We start from the raw sequence: 13,120 nt of genomic DNA on the forward strand, positions 1-13,120 counted from the left end.
CGGGGTACCGCAATAATCGTCGGTAAGTGTGCGATCGTACGCGAAAAACATCTCGCACGAATGACCGTAGTAAGTAATAGTTATGGGAAGCAGCCATGGTGTTTAGGTATTGAACAGAATACTTCGGCTGCATGACCAGCGTGACGGGTATTATATTTGTGAGATATCCTTATCATTTAGCAGACAGCCAGTGGTGATATAAAGTTAAGTAAATGTGCTGTACTACAATTAGAGAGAGAGGCCATAGCCACATGTAGACGAACTGATATCTGCAATATAATCGTATCTAGCTAAGGTAATTGAGCGCGAAAACACGTTGTATGATTTCATAAAATTACCGGGTTAACCACTTGCTTTCTATTGACAACAACACGAGAACCGCTATTTTGGCCGCCAACGCAGCAGACGCTTTTTGCTTTATCGGGACTCTATTCATATACTATAGGGCAGTGAAAAACAACACAAAGCCAACCCTAACTATGCATTTGAAAATTACGAAAGGAGAACGAGGATCCTACGAGGTACTCCTTAAACAAGTAAGCATTATTAACGAGAAAATTAAGCAAACGGGTATTTCGCGAATGCATTTAGTAGTTTAGTTGAAAACGGTCCGCTTAAATCTTTTTTTTCTATACGGCTAGTGAATGGTTTTTAGTATCAGGCTTGAAACCTTTTAAGCCTAAGCACAAAATAAGCTCATGAGAATTAGCGTCTCACCACAACGAGGCAAACATCCTGTGAAATTTAAGAGAAGGACGCACAAGCTAAATATGCAAACATAGGTCTCACTAATACATTTTACACCCTAGGCTAAGTCGGCTGCTAGTGAGATTGCCGTGTCAGGATGGACGAGGTAATCGAGCGAAGTCCAGAGATTGGTAAGCCCGCGCCCTCGACTGCATCCGGATCCCGGCTTGAATACAAAGTTAGGACAAGACGGGATGCCGACGAACAATATAGAGAATGCGAAGCACAGATGTAAGAACTCCTGCCACTCCGGTACCCGTTCTAAGCTGACTGTAGCGAGCAGCCCACTCTTTTCTCGACTGGCTATTTTTTGAACAGTCGTAACTCAGATGGACACAGGTTGCTTCAATTAGCTTTAATCCCAAGATATTATATGGAGTTATACGTCCAGTGAAGGCGAGCGCTGGGCCGATGCTCGACGACCGATCAAACTAAGTAAGGGACAGAAACGTTGGGGTCATCGGAGTTTGCGAGTTGTAGAAGCATATACTACACCCGTTCAAACATAAACCGACGGTGAGAAAGACATATATAGAATCAGAACTAATCAATGACAGTCGGTTGGACACTCAGCACAGAACTCGTAACGGGGGTTTCACGGGGGAGGTATTCTTCGCTTTTGCGCCAAGCAGGGGCTCCGCTTTGTATGGGATGCAGGAGAAAAGGCGTTTCGCGCGGTCTCAGTTCAGCAACATCCGCTTTCAGACTTCGAATCGCAGTATCGAAGGCTACGGTCGGAGAGATTGGACTTTTTGAACGGGTTGGATGACCCCTGGGCTGCGACTCTAAAACATGGGAAAGATCGACTGAAGTTGTAAAAGGTGCTGGACAGTTAAAATGAAGGCTAAGTCTGTGCCAATCTGGGACACTTATGCTACTCGACGCCCTTAAAACGTTCATGTTGGGTCAGGCCATTCTTGACTTTTGCTGAGTGTCCAATAGCAAGAAACTTCCACTGGTCTCAACGATGAGCAGCTAGCTGATTTTGACATAGAGATGTTGGCTTTCAAAGAATTGAATGTTGTTGCGGTAATGCAGTGGGTGAAAAATGATAGTCCACTAGAATACACTAACCTCTGCTAACGGATCATTAAGGGTAAAACCGCAATTATCTCCGACTTTAGGAGCTCTCAATAGCACTAATTGTACGTGTGACTATATCCACCTTGTATGCAGAGCGTACCAGCTCATTAACGTCGAGCGGCGTGGGCAAAACTGCATAAAGAGAAGCCCACCTCATAAAGCGAAAAAATGCTGTGCGATACCGAAGATTAAGCATGAAATAAATATATGAAATAGATATTTTTTTTATCATTAAAGAAATGTAATAATAAGCTTTAATTATTTAGTAGTAATTTCGAATGGTTGCACAAGAACAAAATTTTATTACGTCATCACTACCTCGAGAATCTCATCGACCTTCAATATACTTAGACGGCTCCTCCGACAGCGTGACGTTGATGTATCACACACATATACATTACGTGTGCAATAATAGAGGTCTATTTTGCAAAAGCTAATATCATTCAGTAGTACGGACATTTAGCATCTTCGGCAGAGGTGAGTTTAATTGAATTATATCATAGGTATCGAATACTTAAAGAATTTTAATTTAAAGGTAAACAGCTTGTAAGACCGACATCTTGAAACGGCTTTACCCATACCACGATTTCGCTTGTCATGTTTACGTACCTATACGTGTATGTATACTCAGCTATATATCGACATAACATAATAAATTACTTGGGTTACGCGTACGAGTGATAGAGAAGAAGCCCTCGGACATGAGCGGCAGCTAAAAAAAAACGAGTCTGATCGCAGAGTTCACGGATCTCGACGTCTAAACACTCATGTTATGTTGTACCTGTCAAGGTAGATGCGAACCGTCTTTCGAATGACCGGAGAGACAGCCAGTCTGCCTATGTAGCCGAATAGGGTCCCGAAGTGCATAGCTCAACAACGAAACATAACACAGAGCTAAATCTACAGTAAGCGATTTGCGAACGCAATGCAAAATCGGAGGTTTTCGCTTGATGGGAGAGTATTCCAAAAAACGGAAATAAGCGCCCCCTGTCTTATCACAAGCGGTGAGGGTTGGCTTTGCGTAGTCTTCAACTCGGAACTCACTCAAGGGCCCCTCTCACAACCCCTGCGGGGAATCCAGCTACCTAACTTTCATAGACACTCTTAGATCCTAAAGGCGAATACTTGCGGCTGCGGTACTGCTATCGAGCAGGCCGTCCTGTGCCACATTACCCCTGTTACCGTGGAGACTCTTGTCCTGAGCAAGATGAATCGTACTAATTAAAGACTTCCCTCAGATCGAATTAGCATAGTCAGTCAGTTTGGAGCTGCTACCTCGCGAGTGGCTCAGCTTCTGAATTCGGCCAAACAGCGACAACAGGAAAACGGGACATAGAGACTAGGAAAACAGTCGGTGATCTGGGATAGCTCCTCACGTCTCATGTGAATGGCTACGAGAGAAAACAGCCATCAGAAGAGCCAGTAATGTAAAAAAAAAGCTAGGTATCAAATAGCGCCGGCTTAGAATGAATATAAATTGTTTTGTTATAAATATCATATGGCCGAAGCTCAAAGCGATTTTACTTTAGCAGATCTGCGATGATTCGTGTGAGATTCGATCAATTATCGGCAATGTTTTGTGTCGCTCGCCAGTCGTCCGTGTTGATATTTCACTATGGTTACAGTCTATCATATATAATCTACAAGGTATCTGCAAGCTATAATTGGTTTATTGATTAAAATAGAGTTACTGTCAATCGTGGGGGATGTCGATTGGCAACCTGAGGAGAGACATAGCGAAATGTAGTAATTTTTGAATGTATTTCACTACGCTGCTGCTGCTGCTGCTGTTGGGTTTTCCAGGCTGAAAATCTCAACTTCGCGCCTTTGCAACATCACGAGTTATGCTGAGTAGCTAAATTTGTATCGAGTAAAACTCCAGTAGGACGATACTAGGACACTGAGTAAAAAACGTGAATAAATAACAAAATCGAATGGGAGAAAGGTTGCGGTTACGGCCGAGACGCCAATTGGCTCGTGCATAGATATCGCTCCATTGGAGATTTAGAACTTTACGGCATTTCCCTTGGTTGAGTATGCTTTGCTCTTACTACCTAATACACTAATAACCTTCAAATACCTGTAGCTCTTCCAAACTACATGAATAAACCAGCGCATCGTTGTGTACAAAAGTAAACTAGCCTTCCGTAAACCTCCCACAACCCCGTCAATGCTCAGACTTTTCCACAAGATCCTAGACACAAGCTACATTATTTATGTTTCTTTTTCACAAAACAAAGCATGTGATTCTTCTTTCCGCTTTCGCATGTCTGTTCCTGTTCGCTAACCGTGCTTGGTTCCCCTACCGTTGACTGCAGCGTACGGAAACAGTAATCAGCATCCACCTTAGATCGTTCATTCTTCGTAGTTTTTTTATTTTTTTTATTAGGGGTTGGCTCAGTCGCTGAAAACGCCGCGGAGTCGTAGAACAAGAAATTGCTAATATCAATCTTGGCTGGCTGCTCTCCGTTACACTCGCTAACGCTTACCATCGCTCACATGGAGCGAATCCTTAGACCAAACCAGCTTCTAGACCAAGCTAGCACACATCCATCCATTGGGCGAGTGTATTTGAGCTCCCACCTACATTTCCCTCTATATGGGACCAATTGTTTATCATCAAGCGTTCCGGACATGCTTTGGAGTTTGGTTTCTAATGCCACTTGACAGAATGCAAGTAACGTAGCGTACGTACCCTGCGCACCCTGAACACTAGTCAGCACGATAGTCTCATGGTAATAGGCGTTGGTGGTCGAATCGTTCCCTCTATCGCCGGTGGCTATGTTCGGCGTGCTTGAAATGCTGGGTGCGTGACATGGAGAGGCAAAATTGTCCTCCCGTTTCTATTTATCGAGCCCCTTACTTCTTGTAGGACCGTTTTCAGAGGCTGGTTGCTTTTACTGATCATCTTTGATACACCCGAGACCCTATTTATTACCACGATGAAGGCAGAGCTATCTTCGACGTGGGAGTAGTTATAGGTTTATATAAATACGGGTTCTCTTGCATTCAACGGTGTTTTTGGGTTGATCCTATGGGCGGTGTATATTAATAATCCGCGGAAGCGAGGAAAAAGGCAGGTTGCGGAAGCCAATTCGTCGCATGGCAGCAAGGCGACTACTGATTCTGACTTACCCGCAATATCCCGTTGTCTCAGAGCTACGGTATTGTCAGACTATTTGTCGGACAACGGGAAGTTCAAAAAGCCGCGTACGGACAACTTAGTGCATGCTCATAGTACATACGTTTTGTAGAAGAGTACATCATTCTTATATTTGTTGGTTACGACGTGGGAAATGACTAAAGAGAAATATGAACAGCTGATGTAAGACAATTAACTGAGAGATACTGAGCACCGCAAGGTAAGAAGCAAACTCTAAAAGCTAATGCCATTATTTCCTTTGAAGAGGACTCATGAAGGGTGGTCGCAGACGAACCCTTTATGAGTCCATTTTTATATCCCATGAGTCCAACATTTTAATAAAAAGTAAATGCTTAATGTTCATAGAAAATATAATGCTTATTTTTCGTGCGTTTACTGAATCTGTATAGAACAATCTACTGTTTATTTTAGCGCAACCATTACCGGAAAGAATAACTTAACATATATGATCAGTCCTTGATTCTCACATCTGCAGTTTCACTTAAGCACCCTTGTCCGTATAGTGTTCATCCAATACTTCTTCAAGGATCATGAACTAGTTCGATTCTGAACGCATATGTGAAGTGCATTCGTTAATTCTTCAGATATGCTCGTCTGATTGGTTCTACCTGTCACCACTCGATGACCAGGACATTTCGTCTATAGAAAAATTACTATACACAATACACATCTTGAACATTTTTTTGCGCTCGTGTCGGCACTGCTGCCATATTGAGTTCAACGAATTTAAAAAGGCTTTACCACGTGGCTCCCAGTCCATGCATTTCGTCGTTTGAGTACTTCGTTCTTCTTACCACGACATGCTTCTGTAATATTTGCTACGCTTATATATTATTGTTATCAAGATTGTAACGTATTCAGAAGTGACTCACTTCATCGAATAAAAAAAAGACGACAATATAAGAACAGCGGGTCTTTTGTGTGTTGGCCTCGGTGATACTCGATGGCCTGTTGAGATTCATCGGTGACCAATATAAAAACTATACATTTTCACCCGACCGCTACACCGCACAGATCACTATTCAACAATTAATACATGCCCTTCTCGCAGCCACGCCTGGCAGTGAGGCGCAGGGGTTCAACGCAGTTGAAAGTTTAAGATATTCATATGCAATTAAATCTCCCTCGATTGCCAACACCCCCCGGGTTCCATATTATTCCATCGTTAACTTCTTCTCCGCTTTCCGGTGACGTTCTTCTCCGGCCGACTTCCCTTCGAGGTCAGCACGATCGTTTCACTCGTCACAGTCGAACAGTCCAGGGACTCTCTGAGAAAGCAGCAATCCCCCGTCCATACTTATGCGTGTATGCGCAACTTGTTGGACAAACTTTACCGCCACTATCGCCATGGCCCGTACGCCAAAAGCACCGTGTCAGCCACGGCCTCAAGTAATCCTAGTTGTTCCTCGGGGAGAAAGGGGGGAAGGGAGGAGGAAGTGGCACTGTAATCGATCACGGACATGGCGAGTCTCGGGGACTGATGAATCCACAGGACTAGGAATCTACAGGAACTCGTACGTCCAACCAGCTACTCGACGAACGAAACGCCACATAGCCCTCCACCCGTTGGAATCGTTGCGGCTGTGGCGGCGATAAAGCAAGCGGAGCAGCCGCAAAGAAAGGACAAGCAGAAAACCCCGTAGCAGGAATTGAACTCTGCTAGAGGCGGGCTGAGGACGTCTTCCATCAACTTCATGAACGACCGTCGAAGAACCTCCCTTATCGGTGTTCACGAAGAGTCGCCATAGTATAAAGACAGGAGCCAAAGGGAGCTTAGAGGCAGTGAATGGACACATACTCAGTGTGGTCGCAAAAACAGTTCTGTAGAAACACCGTACCTACAATAACCCATTGCACGTGAGAACTGGCAAATGTGGCGATGTTGATTGTACAATGAAGGTGTGGAAGGCCTCGGCGGCGTCTTCTTCTAGATTAGATGTCGCCGAGTGCTTGATAAATCATCACCAGAGAGTGTAACCTATATCATGGCGGTGATGTAAGTTTTTCGTCCTCATAACGGTGTGAATATATGCTAATCTTTTTTTTTTCGGCAATGAATAGGCCCCATAATTGACGAGGTTATCTAAAGGAATTTCGTAAGCTATTTGCAAGCGCATGCTTAGAGAGCCCGCATCCTTTGATACGTTAGTTTGTGGTCGCCTATAGGAGTTCTCGTAGCGAAAGCTTTTCCCTGAGAGGTTGGTTACTGATCAAATATAGGTAATTATAATTTTTGGCTTGAGACGTTTCGATTAATTCTATGAACCAACCAGCGCTTTCTCGTTCATGAAATAGCCAAAATTAATCTAATTATAGAATAGTACCCGTGTTATGTTCTCGTTTGTTTGTCGGAAAAAAGACACCCAAAAGCTAGGCGTTGAGATTAGATTCAGTTATTATCGCCAGATCAGCTTCTATTGCTACTAACTCGTAACTCGCTAATAACAATAGATGTGATCCGACTCAGCGTGAAGTATATGTATAAGGTAACGCTGACTGCGACTTTCGATTTCGGTAGTCCCACTTATTTATACAGCGTTGACAGTATTTTCAAATCCATATCATGCTGAAATCATACGAAAACGTTTACTTCATTCTCTAACTTATATAGGATTTCCTCAACACCAGCTACGTGTATAAATCGTGAAATTATTTATGTGTAGTTTACATTATTCGGCTACATTTTTGTAGAATTAGCGGCCCTGTCTGGGAAACAGCCGAAGACGCTCTATAACGATTATGGCATTTTCTTTTTTAAATACACATATGTTTTGATTTATATGCATTTTCGACGCAGCCCGTACCCTGCACCCGGTAACAGCTCGTTAACAGTTAAAGCACTCGTTCCTTTTGCTCGTCAGGCCTTCGGCTCTTTTAATCCCTCATCATATTTTCCTTCTCTAGCGTCCCTAACAACGGAGAAGCTCCCAGTCTAACCATTTGGCATTGTTCGTCCCTGTATTGCCGGTCGAGATAGCAAGCCGCTTAGCGTTTGAATGAAAGTAGTTAGCCAGTGTTGGTTTAATTCACTTGTTGCTCCACTCAATCACTCAGCTAACCCTTTCACTACTGGGCATTGGTTTATGAAATCTTATTCCCTTCGGTTCCAATAGTTAACGCGCTTCGCTCTCGATTAAACCAATGCTGATATGCCTTCATGCTGCCCACTGATCTTAAAGGCGGAACAGTATTGAAGAGTGATAATTAATTGAAAAGTTCAACTTCTTCCTTAAGCTTTCGACGCCTTAGGTAGCTGGTGCACTTAACTTGGTATTCATCAGTCCCTATGGGGTACGTATCTGCAATATATACACACACACGTCTTCATACATACGAACAATATTATGTGCGCATCCGGTTATCGTCATTAGCATTTCCTCTTCGTCTTTCTAGTTTTCACAGTCCACAGCACCATGGATAGTCCCGTGCCTCAGATTTTCTTTAGACCATCGAACGTCCACCGGCCACTTGCAACTGGTTAACTGGCGACTAGTGGTCCGAATGATGCCCTCTCCTCCGACCCCTCATCTATTCTAACTATTAGGGGAACTAACTGGCTGGCTATCCGACAAAGCAAACCCCCTACATTCTCCCGATTTTGATGTTTGTCGTTTCGGCTAAAGCTTTCCTCCCCGAGGGTCGCGGATGTGTCGTAGCTCCATATTCAAGCTTTCGCCAGCGTCCATCCATCTAAGTCAGTCAGTCAGTCAGTCAGTCAGTCAAGTCAGCAAGCATCTTCGAGTTACTTCATTCAACGCTTCTGCGCGCTGCGGAGTGCCACCTTATATTGCTCGCACACGAGGGCGTGGGTCGGCTTAAGTCGCGCGGCCTTCAATCCTTTCCGCCAGTCAGACTTGTATCGCTCATATCCTTAGCTTGACTCTCCACTTCGTCACTTTCTTAGTCCACTTTTCGAGGGGGTCGCCCCCGATGTATGGGGCATAGAATGCACGCCACTTTTGTCTTGATGAATAGTCTCAAAGTGGAGGACGACGACGACTATTGATGGCGTGTCCACGCGGGAGAAATAATTTTATTTGTTTAAGTGGCGCCAACTGCATAGTCGCCAGAGGCAAGCCTGATAGACTTCGCGAGGTCCCCTGGACTGGCGTGCGTGACGGCTACGGTAGTGGATTGAACTGGCAAGTTTGTATATCGCAGGAAAGTTACCGGTAGGTGAATCGGTCCACCAAACCCTTCAAGGGTAGAAAAAGCGGTGCTGGCGATAATCGTCTTACAAGCAACGCTCGATAAAAAGGATCAGTTCGCTGGTATCTTTAGAACTCCACCGCTCAACTGTTGAAGCCGATGAAAAGATCTGCTTCACTTGTTCTCTATGGATTAGGGATCTGATAGACGTAAAGAAGATGGCTAAGTTTTTGAGAAGATTTTCCCTATAGAAGAGGCTGCGAGACCGACACGTGGAAATTGATCTAGTGAGTGACTAGTAATGGCATTAAGCGGGCGAAATGAAAGCTAGGTTTTAATCAGCGATGGATGACTAGGATTTTGTTCAATTTAACTAGAACCAAAGACGATTTTTTCCACGTTCTGAGTAGAAAAGCTAATTTGTTAGATTCAGTCCAACAGTCTACTAGGGTAATACGGTGAGTAAACCTGGGCAACGTGACATTAAGATTTAACTAATATGGTGTTGTAGGCAGATGACCTGCAGGGTGTGAATATCTAGAGTTAGTATTTTCAAACAGGCGTACATTGTATATGTAAGACTCTACCTTAATTACAATTTGAGCTGATATTTAAATACCTCGAGGCGTAAAGAGTCGCCACGTAAAGGACTAACCTGCACCTTCGGGTGCTTAGCTTTTCTCCAAAATCTTTGAATGACGGCTAACATTAGAGCATCTCGAAACTTTTCATCTGTTGTCAGGTATTTTGTGTTGCGTCATTATCGAATAAAAAATATCCACACGTTCACCATTTAACAGAGCATGGCGTCTCTGCCAAACAAAGAAGGGCCCGAGATTCAAAAGGTTTCTTGTCTAGGTGCCTGTAAGAAGTTGGCAAGATTCCCTCCTTCAATGCATTCTAGGAAGTGATTTTAATGTTCCGCCTTCGCTGCCTTTAGTGGAAAGCGTGCAGCTTTTCGGCAATCACTCCCCAACCTAAACCACACATCGCATATGGGTTAACTATGCAAAATCATCGCTCGTTTCAAACGTATTAATGCCAGTTGTTTCCCTAAAAACGATCATTTGACCCAATCTCTCGACCGCTGTCCGCCAACTCCCAACCGCTATCAAATCAACGTTGTCTTTTCCAAGAACCGCACACATTTACAAATTCTGCAAATTTTGTTGGAAACGAGCGAAACGGATGACAGAAGGAAGCCACCAGACGGCCAGTTGTCATTTGGTGACCCTATTTGGTCGCTTGGCAAGTAAGTCCAGTAAAGCCGTACATGGACCCCTGTACACGCAGACTCCAGCAACCGATGGAAACAATTTGGCGAGTCCGCGTGCCAAAGCTCATCACTCTCGTTCCTTGCATTTAGGAACCGTTCGTGGAAGCTTCCCTAGTCGACAATTAGCGATTCATAATTACGGTTACATTATCGTCGGCCGAACGCAGGTATAGGCCCGCAGGTCGCTATCACAATCATCCTCAAAACAGCCTGCATCAATAGCCCTCGAGAAACCTCCTGTCGCAATTCTATGAGTGTCCAGGCGCTTCCCTCCGCTCTGGGATGCACACACAGGATTTTTGGTACAGAACCTGTCTGGAGCTCAAGACTATCCTCGCCAGCACCCAAAGAGTACAACCGCTCCATTGCGCAATTCTGGGTAAGCAAGTCGCACTTGCATCCGTTACCAAACACTTCAAGCGGTTGCAGCCCCTGGGTCCTCAAGCTAGGGAACAGTTGAGACGGTGAGGTCGAATTTTCGCTACGGAAGTTAAGGATTACAGCCGACAAGTGAAGCATCTGGTCATCGCGTCCATTAAGGCAAGCTGACTCCACTGAGCTGAGAGCACAGGCTTTCATCTCGTTTTATCTAACTCTATCGTGAGCGCTTCTTGGGCAGTCCAGAGCAGCACCTGATGTTTCATTGCACTGTTTCGCATGGCACCACTGACTATGCCCCATTGCTTAGACTCGAACGTCATCCCTGACGCAAGCCCTTTTGCAGGCTGTCTTCTATCGATTGAACCTGCGACGCGCCTACTAGGTAACTGCGGTTTACTCGCGAAGTGTTGGGTTACTGGCAATCGGTAGGCGCCGTTCGTGCAGTTCGAACCGCTGTTGGTTCTTCCATTAAATTTGTCGAGGAGACGAGTAAGAGCGTCATGCCATTCCTTTGTGGGCTTCTATTACCGTCCCCTACCACTTAATGTCTTGTTAATGTAATATCTCGTCTATCAACGATATAGGATTACGTCCGTTATATATATATATAGACTAAGCTACCCGCATACAGAGATAAGCTCAAACCGCTCAGAGGTTTACTAGGACCAAGATGCGGCTTACACCTACAAATTGAAATTTTCCAAATGAATTCATAGTGAGTGCACAGGATGAAGAAATCCAGTGTACAGAAATGCTGCGAGCGAACCGTTAGAGGTGAAGTGTTGCTGAGTTCGCCATTTGTCGAAAGTGAAAACCAGGACATCAAATATAACAGAAGCAAAACATCGGTGTTTGTTGAGAGAACACGAGGTTTTGCATAGCACAATCGTGGGGAAAGATTTATTGATACTTCGAGAAATAGTTCTCCTCAGAACGGTTACTAGCATGTTGGGCAATACGATGGATGTTTAGGTCAATCCGTAAAACCATTTAATGGTATCTTCTCAATGACTCGATACATAAAATATATAAGTGGATCTGCTGGCTGCGAAATATGCCGTTACTACTTACCATGGTTTGACGTCTGCATATATATAGTATAAAGCCTTAAAATGAAGTCCGGATTGACTCTAAGTCGTATTCCATCAGCATATATGGCCACGTACACAAGATATCATGCACAATCCCGTAGAAACATATACTCTTCTACAGGCAATAACAGATTTATTGATCATTTTCGTTACGTTCGGCTTATAGCGCGCAGGTTGATCGCTCCGTAGACATTACCACACTAAGGCTCTAACATTTCCAAGCTGAGAACAGCTATTATAGTTGAAAAGGTTCTTCAATGTTCTGTGTACAAACCGTGCTGATAGTTTGCACTGCGGGACCTTTCTTAACTCTAAAATTAGCTCACATCTTGAAGCCACTTGCCAAAGACAGTCGGTAAGTAGCCTCTCAGATCCTTCACCTGAACGAATTCGTTTAGAAATTGCTTACAGCTACTTACGTCTAGAGAGAAAAGGACAGAAAAAAAAGTTGTCCATCAGTGTAAAACCTACCCTGGGCGACTCCATGTCGAGAAAGCGTGTATAGTAAACAGAGGCGCAGGCGAAAGAGAGGACGCCATAATGGCCCCCGGATACGGATACAACTCTATGAGTTTTTCCTTTGCCCCCGATCCCGCTCCTTTCCGGGCCTGGCGAAACCGGTCCAAGTTCGCGTCACGTAGCAACTACCGTAGCAGTTGGCAAAGACCGCAGACGGCCGGGACAGAGCAGTAAAGCCCTCGCCCCTGGATGGGAGAGCCTTTCCTCTCAGCACGTGAGAGGGCAACAGCGGGCAAGGATTTGAAGCCCAGAGGGCACACACTATCTATGCGAATGGCACAAGGTCGCCGAACATCTGTGGAGCGCGGGAAAATTTGAACGTGAATATGTCCTTGGCAGATCTATTGCTCTGAGCCAAAATATAGAGGACATTACTATGGCTGCATCATTTAGGTTATGAGTAAACATGTGCGTAGAAAATAAATTAACATTTTGTTTTTCGGTTATGTCCTCTAATAGGCATGTACTTAATTATGACTGTGATGTGGGTAATTGTAGTAAATCGTAATTAAACACTTCGTAATGTTTAATTTTAAGAAAGCAACCGTCAGACACAGAAGTTCTTGTACACTTTTGTAACGTCCGTTCCTACCAAGCGACCAATGGTCGCTAAATATAGACGATCGTTTCATCAAGTATTGTAAAAAAAAAATGCCAGTCTATACTAGAGGATGTAGTGAAAAGGCCAGTACACTGACGCTATAAAAAACA

General features: G+C 44.3%; 1 protein-coding gene across 2 annotated transcripts in view; it reads right to left on the reverse strand.

Moving 5' to 3' along the window:
* Positions 1–12,504, reverse strand: part of LOC111244389 (sphingomyelin phosphodiesterase-like) — a 41,808-nt gene extending 29,304 nt beyond the window's left edge. Inside the window, exon 1 of one of the 2 annotated variants that reach the window (XM_022791441.2) lies at positions 12,362–12,504. The gene's annotated coding sequence lies outside the window, so the exon portion shown is untranslated. Of the gene's footprint in view, positions 1–11,870; positions 12,276–12,361 lie in introns of those variants that run through there. The other variant, XM_022791440.2, reaches the window with a different exon arrangement.
* Between the last annotated feature and the right edge of the window lie 616 nt (positions 12,505–13,120).

The sequence above is a fragment of the Varroa destructor genome, unplaced genomic scaffold, assembly GCF_002443255.2.
Source record: "Varroa destructor unplaced genomic scaffold, Vdes_3.0 BEIS01000002.1, whole genome shotgun sequence".
Taxonomy (NCBI): domain Eukaryota; kingdom Metazoa; phylum Arthropoda; class Arachnida; order Mesostigmata; family Varroidae; genus Varroa; species Varroa destructor.